Source organism: Mustela lutreola, chromosome 3, assembly GCF_030435805.1.
Source record: "Mustela lutreola isolate mMusLut2 chromosome 3, mMusLut2.pri, whole genome shotgun sequence".
Lineage (NCBI taxonomy): Eukaryota > Metazoa > Chordata > Mammalia > Carnivora > Mustelidae > Mustela > Mustela lutreola.
In genome coordinates this window covers 10,840,256-10,853,292 of record NC_081292.1, presented here as the reverse complement: position 1 = coordinate 10,853,292, position 13,037 = coordinate 10,840,256, and positions in this window count along the sequence as shown.

Sequence of the window (13,037 nt, the reverse complement as noted above, 5' to 3'; positions counted from 1 at the left end):
GAGAGAGCAAATCCTGAAGTAGACTTCCCGCTGAGTGCAGAGCCCAGCGAGGGGCTCGATCCCAGGACCCTGGTATCATGACCTGATCCAAAATCAAGAGCTGGCTGCTCAACCAATTGCACCACCCAGGTGCCCATGAAATAGTTCATTGTTAATCATAGTTTCCCATGTACTGACCTCCTACTATGTGCTAGATCATTTATGTGCATAATCTTTTAGAAATTTTGCAATCTTTTGAGGTCAGTTATTGTTAAGCTCATTTGACACACGGAGATCAGTGGCTCTGCATTCAGGGAGGTGGTGTGATGAGACCACAGCCACACAGCTGGGTAGTGGCAGAGTTGGAATGTCACCCCCAAGTCAGCGAGGTGGCAGGGTTCCTGTTCTTCTCAGTGCCCTGTGGTGCCTCTGTTAAGGGCACGCAAGTAAATACTCTGGTCATTAATTTTGTTTCTTACACTCTTGGTTCCTTGACATGGGGGGAGGGAAGACTGTTCTTCTGAATCCTATTCTGTATTCAATAGTCTTTTTGTCACCATATATCCAATGAATAATTTTTCTTCTTTTTTAAAAGATTTCATTTTTAAGTAATCTCTATACGGCTGTGGGGCTTGAACTCACAACCCTGAGATCAAGAGTTGCATGCTCTACTGACTGAGCCATCCAGGTGCCCCTCCAATGCCTTAAACCAGCAGGAGTGGGGCCGATCTACCTGTGCCCCAGCCTAGCTCTCTCCTCCACTGTTTCCATGAGTAGAATGAGCAGTGCTGGCGAGCACCTATTCAGCTTCCTGGGCAGAACCTGGTCTTCAGCTCTGATCCTTATCTTCTTTTGCCCATATCTTCTGGGTTTCTAGGTCTGTCTAGCCTTTTTTTCTTTGCATCTTTTGATCCAATTCTGTTCATTCTCTTGGTCCCCAGTACCATTGCTCTTATCAGGCCAAAACAATCTCATAGCTGAATGATGGCAACAGCCCCCCAGCTGCTCTGTCTGCTCTGGTCCTGATCCCTTATGGTTTTCTCTATACTGCACTTAGAGAGGTCTCAGATGAAAATCTGATCATGCCATGTTCCTGACCAAGTGAATTCCATGGCTCCCCTTTGGTCCTGGGATGGAGTCCAAAATCCTTCCTCAGGCCCTGCACGATCTGGCCCTGTTTCATCTCATTTCTCACTGCTCTACTTTCCAAACCCTATTCTCCAGGAACTTCTTTCTGTTTCTGGGTACCACATTCAGGGTACCACATTCTCTCTTGCCTCTGGGCCTTCCTCCCATGTGCTTTCTTCCTTGCTAAGAATACCTTTCTCAGACATTTGTCTGCCTTTTTCAGCCAAACTTAGCTCTTGACTTAGGCATTTGCTCATTCTGGGAAGTCCTCCTTCCCACACCCTCCAGGGCTGTCAGGTGTATCTCCACGTGCTTCCTTATGAATTATCATCCTATACTATAATTTATCCTTTGTCTGTTTCTCCCAGTAGATTGTAAACTGTGGCAAAGGTGGGATACTTGTCTTACTCATTGCACTATCTACCAGTGCCTAATACAATCGATGCTCACTACTGGAGTGGATAAATGAAAGTTGTGGCCAACGCAGACAGCAGGTCCTGTAATTCAATTAGGACATAAACATTACTAGAAAGTAGATTTCTTCATAGTGGTTTGGTCCTCCTTATGACCTGACTTTATTGGAGGATCCTGGAAACAATGTTATTTACTGATATTAAACATTACAATGTATTATTGCTCTTTTAGATTTATACCTTGAGAATGAGGCCACTGGGTGAAGAAGCCTGATCTTTGGAGTGAAACAGAACTAGTTTTCAGTCCCAGAAGATCCCCTTCTTAGTTGGACTGATGATCTCTTTGAGCTTCCAGTTCTTCAGTGGGAAATGGGAATAATAAAGCCCACTCATAGGTTTGATGTGAGGAGAGAATGCAAGCATGAATTAGAAAGAGTAGGTAGAGGGCCTGGCGCAGAATAAGCACTTTGAAAGTGTTAGCCGTTATTAGTGGTACAGGAAGGATGATAAAAGCTACCTGCTTAGCAATTAGATGCTTGACAGATGGAAGCTGTATCATTATTGCTATCATAGTAAAAGAATGCTTGTGGTTTTCTTATAGTGTCTCCGAGGTGGATTGGCAGGAAGCTGCTCTCTGGGGATGTAGGGGAGTGGAAGCCTCCCTTCCCTTGCTGGGAAGGTTCTTCCCCTGGTTTTCTGGTGGTAGACATCTGATGACTAGTTCTGGCTGGACTATGCCAAGGAGCGTGTTGAGAGGGAGTCCTTCAAAGGTTGGAACCTTCTCCTGGAAACTCTTTTCTTTGGGCAAAGCTCAGCACAGCACTTTGGAGACACCCTTGTCCAGGAGCTTGGGATCTTTTAGCCTGCCCACCTGAAGGGATGAAAAGACAGCCCAGGGCAGCATTTGGAATTGCAAGGGGTGGGGTGAGGGCATTGAAAAGATAGCTTTCTACTTGGAAAAGACCACGTCTGTGAAACTGTGCTGAGACCTTGTAGACACATGTTGGTAACAGGCATTAGGACGGCCAGGGGGCTCAACTGCTAGTCTGATGGCAGTTCAGTTCTGGCCTGAGACTTTGGGGGCTGCTTTATCTGCAGTCTGCTCCTTGGGCTGGTCCCTCCCTCCTCCTCCTTCCACAGCCTGGACTTTAGGGGCGTGGGTGTTGCTGTTGCTCTTCCCAGTTAAAAACTGGGAGGTGTGCTGTATTGCAGAAGGGATTTGGCTATGTGGAGCAGCAAGCGTGTTGCCAACTCTAGTCCTGACTTCTGTCTTTTGACTGCTGGTGCTAGCATCTTGCATGCCCTGTAGGCCTGTGATCTGTGGCTACCTAGAGGGTGTGTGGAGATTTTTGAAGCTTAAAGTGGTAGAAGAGGGTGAGTTTGGGGGCCTGGGCAGAGGTGAGCTGGAACTTGGCCTTTGCATCTTTTATCTGTGTACCCTTGGTCAAATTACTGCTGGCGTCTCTGAGCCGAGGCTTCCTTATCACCCAAAGGGGGTCGTAGCTTCACTGAATGTAATTTCGATGTTTGGCTTTAGTTCTACCACATTATCATTTGTTGTCTTTGCTTTTCTTCTTCTGTTTTCTATTTCCTGCCTTCTTTTGAATTTTGTGCACATTCTTCAGTCTTCCATTTCAATTTTTCTATGGAGTTTTTAAACTTTATCTGCAATGGACAGAAATATGTTGCCCCAAATTCATATGTTGATGCTCTAAGCCCCATTGGGGTGGTGTCTGCAGGTGGGGCCTTAGGGGAGTCATTAGGGTTGAATGAGTTCATGAGGGTAGAGTCCCTGTGATGGCATCCATGGCCTTAGGAGAGGATACACCAGAGAGCTGGCTTCCCTTCTCCCTTTCTCCACCTGCACACACTGAGGAGAGGCTGCCTGAGGACATAGCAAGGAGGCGACTGTCTACAACCCACAGAAAGAGCTCTTGCCAGACATCCACCCTGCTGGCATTCTCATCTCCAATTTCCAGCCTCCAGAACTATGAGAAATAGATTCTAGTTGTTTAAGCCATCCAGTCTATGGTATGTTGTTATGGCAGCCTGAACAGACAAAGGCAGTAATACCACTTGTGTGTTTCTTCTCAGTGGTTACTCCAAAGATTATAATATACATACTTAACTTTTCATGGTCTACTTAGAATTTTATATTCTACCATTTCTAGTGGAATATAGACATCTATCCATCTTGTAGGTCCTCTACCCTTCTCTCCTCTGTGTTGTGCTTGTCATATGCATTCCATGTACACACGCTGAAAATTCTACCAGACAGTACTATCATTTTTGCTTTTAGCTATCATACATATTTTAAAGAACTTACAAGGAGAAAAACAGTCATGTAAGCAATGTGTCATTTTTCTCTGACTGTTTTCAAGAATTTTCTTTGTTTTGGAGGTTTGATTATAATGTGTCTGGGCATGTAACCCAACCGTTTGAAAGCTTTTTTTGACATAAGGTGAATAGCAGAAGGATTCTATGCATTGTGACTGCAAGTTAGACAAAGCCACATAAAATCTAAAAACTCGATTGGATATAATATCAAATCTCTCCTGGGAATTGTATGGTCCTAAGCACATAGCAGAATGAAACATACCACCAGATCTTCAAGTTATAAAATTACATTCCCTAAGCTACCATTGTCTTAGTCTATTTGGGCTGCTGTAACAAAGAACCACAGACTGGGAAACTTTTAAAACAGAAATTTATGTCTCAGTCTTCTGAAGACTGAAAGTCAACCAGGGCACCAGCATGGTCGGATGAGGGCTCTTTTCCAGGTCACAGACTCCTCATTGTATCTCTTAGGGTAGGAAGGAGCAAGGGAGCTCCCTTGGGGTCTTTAATAAAGCCATTAATCACACTCATCAGGGTCCACCCTCATGACTTAAACACCTCCCAAATGCCCCACCTCCTAATTCCATCACAGTGGAAACTAGGATTCCAACATATGAATTTGGGGCGCATTCAAACCAAAGCAATCACTGATTTCTAAAATCTAGGGCTAGAGGAAGAAAAACATGTATATGTTGGAGAGCTTATCAACTAGGATGAGAGCTTCAGAATTTTGTCAGTAAAAGAATTTGGTAATGGCCTCCCCTCCTCCTGAATTTGGGCTAACCGATAGCTTTCCTCTTGAAGTTATGGAAGAAGTGATATGAACCTTCATAAATAGGACTGCAAATAAGAATATAAGCAGCCTGCTCCATTCTACATCTCTATTATTGGATCAAGCCAACTGCAACAAAAAAAGCAAGCCTCAAGTGACCTGAAGCCCTTCCAGTTGTCATGATGAATATGAGGGCTACAGTTCAAAGGACTGTGGGGCTGCAGACGAGATGACATCAGGGGACAGCCTGTGATGGCTCCAACCCCTGGAGGACATATCACCGTCTTCATCCAAGACACATTTTCTATTCCAATTCCTTCTTATCCTAAGTGTGAGCTGCCAGGACACCAGGCTCCACGCCAACCCAGGCACTCCAGCCGGGAGACTGTGTACATGAAGGAATTCTGGATCCAGAAGTCCCTCACAGATGGATGGATTATGTCCTATGAAATTCTATTAAACACTCTAGCAAGTTGGCTCTCTGCTACAAACTCAGAGACCAGTGGACAATAAGCCACAAGAGACACAAACCATTGCCAAAAGAAGGTGAACCTCCCTCCTCAAGAAATTACTGATATTAAAACTTGATACCTGTAAGTTTTCACCATACTAGGTAGCTTTAAAATAAAGTAAAATAGCGTTATCCAGTGGCGTCTACAGCTAATGGTGGATTTCATAATCAAGCTTTGAGGACCTGTTTCCAGATTCAGGATCAGTGACTTCTCAGGACTGTTGGTACGAACTGGGAGATCACTGAGCTCATACAAATATGGAATTTACAAAAGGTTTTACTCATGGATGGATTATACACCCACAGAGTAGGGAGCAATGCAATGAAACTCATAAGCAAAGGACATTTGTGTCACAAACTCTGAAAGTAAAAATATCAACAAACAAAAATCTCAATAGTTCCTTTGCTGTGCATTAGGACATTAAACATTAGTTTGATGTAGTTCCAGTTGTTTATTTTTGCTTTTGGTGTTTGAGTAAAAAATCTACTTTTGAGACTGATATTAGGAGCTTAACTACTTGTGTTTTCTTCTAGGAGTTTTGTGGCTTCAGGTCTTATGTTCAAATCTATAATCAATTTGAGTAATATTCTCAGTATGGCATAAGAGAGCAATCTAGTTTCATTCTTTTGCATGTGGTTGTCTAGTTTTCTTAACACCTTTTTTTGAAGAAGCTTTCTCCATTGTATATTTTTGGCTCCTTTGTCATAAGTTAATTGACTATATACATGTAGGGGTTTTTCCCCCTAGGCTCTTTATTCTATTCTATTGATCTATGTGTCTATGTTTATGCCAATACCACACTGTTGTAATAGTTTTCTATTGTTATATAACAAGTTACCACAAACTTAACAAGCTTCAAACAAGACACATTTAGTATTTCACAGTTTTTGTGGGTAAGGAGTCTGGGCTTGTTTCATGTATAAACATAGCCCAGAGACAGTCTCCTTAGTACCTAACAAGGCTACAGTGTGGCTGGCATTGTGTTCTCATCTGAGGGCTCAGATGGGGAAGGATCTGCTCCCAAACTCATTCAGGTTGTTGGCAGAATTCAGATGAGGGTCCTGTCTTTTGGTGGCTGTTGGCCAGAGGCCACCCTCAGGTCCCAGAGAGGCTTCCTGCAGTTCCCTGCTGTGTGGACCTCCAGGTAAGTGGTTTACAACATGGCAGTTTGTTTCTTCAAGACCAGAGGAATGCCTCTCTGCAGTTACAAAGTATTATATAACAAAATTTAACCACAAGAGTGATAGCCAGTCATCCTAGCCATAATCAGGACCAATTTTTAATTTTTTATCTTTTCAGCGTAACAGTATTCATTGTTATTGCACCACACCCAGTGCTCCATGCAATCTGTGCCCTCTCCAATACCCACCACCTGGTTCCCCCAACCTCCCACCCCCCACCCCTTCAAAATCCTCAGATTGTTTTTCAGAGTCCATAGTCTCTCATGGTTCACCTCCCCTTCCAATTTCCCTCAACTCCCTTCTCCTCTCCATCTCCCCTTGTCCTCCATGCTATTTGTTATGCTCCACAACTAAGTGAAACCATATGAAAATTGACTCTCTCTGCTTGACTTATTTCACTCAGCATAATCTCTTCCAGTCCCCCATGTTGCTACAAAAGGTATTCATCCTTTCTGATGGAGGCATCATACTCCATAGTGTATATGGACCACATCTTCCTTATCCATTCGTCCGTTGAAGGGCATCTTAGTTCTTTCCACAGTTTGGCGACCGTGGCCATTGCTGCTATAAACATTGGGGTACAGATGGCCCATCTTTTCACTACATCTGTATCTTTGGGGTAAATACTCAGGAGTGCAATTGCAGGGTCATAGGGAAGCTCTATTTTTAATTTCTTGAGGGATCTCCACACTGTTTTCCAAAGTGGCTGCACCAACTTACATTCCCACCAACAGTGTAAGAGGGTTCCCCTTTCTCCACATCCCCTCCAACACATGTTGTTTCCTGTCTTGCTAATTTTGGCCATTCTAACTGGTGTAAGGTGGTATTGCAATGTGGTTTTAATTTGAATCTCCCTGATGGCTAGTGATGAACATTTTTTCATGTATCTGATAGCCATTTGTATTTCTTCATTGGAGAAGTATCTGTTCATATCTTCTGCCCATTTTTTAATATGATTGTCTTTTTTGTGACCTGTGCTATATTCTAAGCAAATTTCTATTCTCACAATTTCTACTAGAACTGGAGGGGGAGGGGATTGTATAAGGGCATAATCTATAGGGGATTGCCTTAGGGTATGTTTGCTACACTGGGTTGTGAGACAGATGACCCATATTTTGCCCTGACCTTGCCATTTACTGGATGAATGTCTTTTGGTGCGTCATTTCATTTCTCTTCTTATGTAGTTTCATCTCTAAATTGGAACTAATAATTTGCTCCCTGCTCCTGTATGCTTCTAAGAAGATTAAATGAATGTGAAGGAGCTACAAAACTGAAATTATAATGTACTAAGGAACACAAATTGATTACATAAATGAAGCCCTTATTAGAACTAGTTATTTTTCTTGGAATTGAATAAATATTGGGTTACATAGATTTCTGATCTATCTATTGTCAGGGGTTTGTATATACTTGGGTAACAAAGAGACACTTATAGCTTAATCAATTATACTAATGGAAAATGTATATGCAAGAATCTTGACAACTAAGGGACTCTTGAGGGTACTTTTCATAATTATTTAAAGCATCATAAATATAGATTATATGACTTTCACATGATATCCTGCTAGCCAGAGATATCTGCCAAATAAATGCAGGGCTGAAGTCATGCAATGAATAACGAGTCAACAGTAAACTTCTGAATCTGGTAATACCAAAGCCACAGAATGGTTTTGTGATATCAGGAAATGAATTGATTGCACCATGAGCCTTAGTTCCTTTATTTGTAAAAACAAGGAAGGTGCTCTCCAAAAATCTTATAGCTCAAAGATTCTAAGAACCAAACTGTCAATATCATTTCCTGATTCAATATATTTGTGGTTTGGAGTTATAATAAGCAGATATAACTATCATGTACCACTGTTGTGAGGGTCCACCTGTTTGCATGGAAGTTGAGTGTATATGGTGGGTACCGCCCCATCTATCTTTAGGACCAATATATATTCATTCCTTCAGTGGCTGCTGATGTTGACTGCTCATAGCATACAGCTAAGTTCCTCCTCAAGAGTTGCTTTCAGCTGAATAGAGCTGCCTGGTCAACTCATATCCAATGACTGATCAAGGTAAGGGTCATAAAGTGGGAATATAAAGGCTCTGCCACCTTGCCTACACTTGGAGTAACTCTAATGATCCATCCTGACTTAAGAGTTTCCTGTGGGGTTGGCTGAGAGCCATTACAAGCTTTTGGAATGACACTTCAGCCTCCTTCACTTGCTCTGCCTATTGTCACTACCTTCTCATGGGTTTTAATCCTGGGGGTACTACCTAATCAACCACCACCTTAGAGTCTCTTTCCCAGAGAGCCTAACCTAAGAGTTATCTGTCAGCATCCAGCTTCAAGTTATGGGAAACCAAACAAAATGTAAGTTAAACAACTGAGCTCTAGGGTTAGTTAATTCAGTGGCTTGAGAACATCATCAAAGGTCCAGGTGTTTCTCAACTCCTCATTTCATCACCACCAGGAAATTAAAAATGGATAGCCAGGCAATTTAAAAATACATATAAAAATAAAACATAGATAGACCAATGGACCATTGATAACCTTAAGACACTGCTTTTTTCCTCATGACCAAGTATCCTTTTATTAAAAAACCACGATATTTCCAGATAATTGCTGGTTATGTTCCCTAAGACAAAGCAGATATGAGCAACAATGGTTGGATACCTATTAGATAGTGAACACATTTTTACTTTACAAAATTTAGTTCTTATAAATATCCCATGAAGTGAGTGTTATTATTCTCACTTTATGGATGAATAAACTGAGGCCTAGAAATGTGAGTGATATGTCTATGGTCATATGCTACTAAATGGTCAAAATTTGACCTATGGACTCTTAAGTAGGTATTGAATTCTTTCCATTATAGCAGCTCATCTCCTGAAAATGTCACCCCAGACACCTGTAAAGAAAGTTATTTTTTTAAATATAATTTTTTAAATATTATGTTATGTTAGTCACTATACTGTAAGGAAAGTTCTTTAACTGGAAGCAACAGAAACTGACTTTGGCAAGTATAAGCAAAAATGGAATTTTTTGGAAGTGTATGAACTAGATTTGGTACAGGAAAAAAAAAAAAAAACCCTTCGCAGGTATTTTAATCAGAAAGGGACATAATGTGGAGAGTTAGGAGCTAAAAAATTGTTGGAAGGGCTGAGGGAGAAGATTCTTGGCTGAAATTCCAAGAATAACTGCTGAACAATACAAATCAACCCAAGGGGAGTTATCCCTTTGGGGTCACTGCGGAAGTTAAGCTAGAATTAAGAGCCCACCACTGCTACCCCAATCCAGCCACTGCTGCACTGTTGCTGAGTATGCAGGGGGCTAGAGAATGGTTATGGAGTGCTGTTGCAGAGAAAACTCACATCTCCACAGCCCTGTTGATCAGAAGGAACAGCCCGGAGATGGAAGGACAGTTAGCTTCCTGACACTCACTGGGTGCATCTGCTTGGTGGAACTAATTTGCATGCAGAACCCTAGCTGCAAGGGAGTCCAGCATGTGTCGTTTTAGCATTCCAGTCTTCCCAACCAGAAGGAAACTGGGTAAAACATTTAGCTCACAAAATGTGGGGTAGATTACAAAATTAAAGAAAAAATTCAGAGGAAGTAGGTCTTGGAAAGGATAGGAACTACAGAAGTTCCAGGGACTTGGCGATGGGAGCTAATGGAGAGATTGATTGGTTGGAGTTCAATATACTAGTTCCTTCCTCTTTAAGCCAGAGATTGGTCATCAAGTCACACCAAAATAAAGAGGTATTTTGGGGTGGTAGGGAATGGGTGAAATAGGTGAAGGGAATTAAAAGTATACGCAATGTGATGGGCATTGAGTAATGCATTGAATTGTTGAATCGCTATACCACACACCTGAAACTAATATAACAAACACAGTACATAAATTACACTGGAATTATAAAAATAAATATTCAACATTATGTGTAAATAAAGAGATAATTATTCAGAAAATCAAGCATTTGGGGGCATCTGCAATGTAGGCAGCATACTGGAAGACAGTGGATGGGAATGTTAACATTAATATAAAAGTGGCCTAAGGTACTAGCTCTACCACCAGGAGCAATATTTCTGGGTTGTACCATTCAAAACTGTAACTAAAAGCAAATGTCACAGTATGTCTTTGGTACATGATATTGGTTTTTCATGAACAACTGCAAGAGTTTGGGATGATTGGCTTCCATATGGTTGGTTGTTTACAGGTTGTTTTCTTTATGACAACCCCAAGATTCTTCCAGCCATTAAAAAGCATTACTTCATTAGTATTTATGCCATATCCCTCTGAGGCCAGCAGGAGGTGTGCCCCATGATCTCCAGTGTACAGTTAGACTCACAATAATGTGGTTGCAATCTCCCAACTTCCTTCCTAATTATACCAGCAACAAGACTTGATACTAAGACTCTTAGCAAAGAAACAACTAATGGCCCTTCTCTTGCTGCTACTACAGGGCAAAGGATTGTGGTATTCATAATGGCTAAATCTTGCCTGAATACAACTCTTTAAACTGAGGCTGTAGCTTATAGATTTTTCTTAGATTTCTGGTGAAAGCCAAATATATAAGGGTTGAAGCTTAAGGGGAGAAGACAGATTTCTTTACAATACATTTAAAGAAAGAGATTTTATCCCAGGTGCTCATGTTAATTAATTGCATTTATTATTATACAATATATATTAAATAAGTAAAAATAAAATAAATGATTTTTTTTTTTTTTGGTTAGTCCGGTGAATGAAACTGGTTTTATTTTTTCGTATCTTCTTTCAATCTTATCTTTCATCACAATTAGTTCTTAGATTGTGCAAGCCTAGTATTGATCAGTGATGCTCTCCATCTATATTGTGCATCAGAAACACCAGTACACCTTCTGAAATACAGATTCCAATCACAGGACCAACCATAGATATTCGGATTCTGTAGGTCCAGAATGGGGCCTGGGAAAGAGTATGTTTAAACATTTCACAGGTGATTCTGATACAAATTTACATTTGAGAACTACTGGCATCAATAAAAATATGAAAGCATAATTACTTTTCCTGTCCCTGTGCAATAGTCATTTTTTAAATAATTGTAATGGCTGAATCAAGTAAATGTATTTTCTTGGTCATTTTCCTACTGTTGAAGGTTTCGATGCATACCATTTTCCCAATGATATATAGCACCATAATGAACACTTTATAAAGCTTTTTTCTTTCTTCCAAATTATTTCCTTAGAAGGAAAATAATAATGTTCAGTACTTTAAAAAGTCTCCAAAATAGGAGGTTAGTACCAGCTGGGTATATATTATCTTCATTTCAAGGAGCTTGATTGAGTTTCATTTTTGAAGAAAGATTATTGAGAGCATTCCCCACCCTTCCTACTCCAAAGTTGAATATTATGACTTTCTTGTTTCTCTGGCTTATACCCACTCCAGCATATATTTGAAGAAGTGTGGACTGGACACAAAATGTCATAGTGAAAAGTATGGGATTTGGAGGCAAAAGCCAGAGGCTTCAGTTCCAACTTCAAATGACAATAGGCTATTTATTCATGAGACTTCAGAGTTGTCCTCCTCTATAAAATAAAAGTGATAGTACTTCTACTTTCTTCATGGTATATTCTGAAGATCAAATGTCAAAATGCTTTGTAGATTGTTATAGAAATACAAGTTGCTTCGAACAAGTAGACTAAAGTTTCCCCAAGTATGTGCCCTAAACAATGTATGGCATAATTCCCTACGGAACAGAGAAGAAATTAGAATTGCTATTTATATTTTCATATCCAGAGAATGAGAGTTGCAAAAATAGAGTGGTCATTTGTTAAATTCTGGAATGCTGGGACATTTTGCTGCTAATATGTGCCCAGGTAAATGGCTTTATGGAATGTATTAAATTAAAATAAGAATATTTCCAATCTTTCATAATGTGATGGTGACCCCAATGTTCACTGGTCATCTCATGACAAACCATGAGCAATAAAAGGTAAAGAAGAATTGTGCATTTTTCCTTTATGAAAAAAAAGTAGTTTGTGTTGACTCATGTTCCCATGGTATAGTGCCTGAAAATGGCATATTACTCGCCCAGTCCTATAAACCAAAAATGAAACAAGTTCAATCTATTCCTTCGTTATGAAGGTGAAAATTTAATAATAATTGAGAAAACAGCCCCTTTTTTCAAAAGAATTCATGCTTTTGGAGAAGGGTGCACATTTTGAAGAAGGGTGTTTAGAGATATTGCCACCAACACAAGACTTTTTGTCACTGGATATCAAGTGTGACACCTATTTTTTTTTAAAGCCCCTTATCTGTTTGCTTAAGCATAAAGCCAATATTTCTTAACTTGTTGTAATATCTTCAAGATAAAGAAGTTCATTGGATTTTAAATCCACCTCACTACCCCCAGCAAACAGAAAAACACAGAAAATCTTCTGGTTAGTTTGCAAGAACTACTGATTGAGATCAGGGGAGATGGAGTTTAGTTGAATTTATCAAAATTCTTTGTAAAATTGGAGGTGGAGTTGAAAATGAGTATCATAATGTAGCCAACACTGTAGTCCTTTAATTGGAAGGATGAATCTTAAGAAGATATCTTTGTTAGTCATGAGGATCATTAAAACACAGTATTAAAATTGAACTTAAAATCAGCCCTTAGATCCTTGATACAAAATAAAACTAACATTTTAAAAATAAGAGCATATTCAACCACATCACTCAAACTAAAAATATATTATTATTAT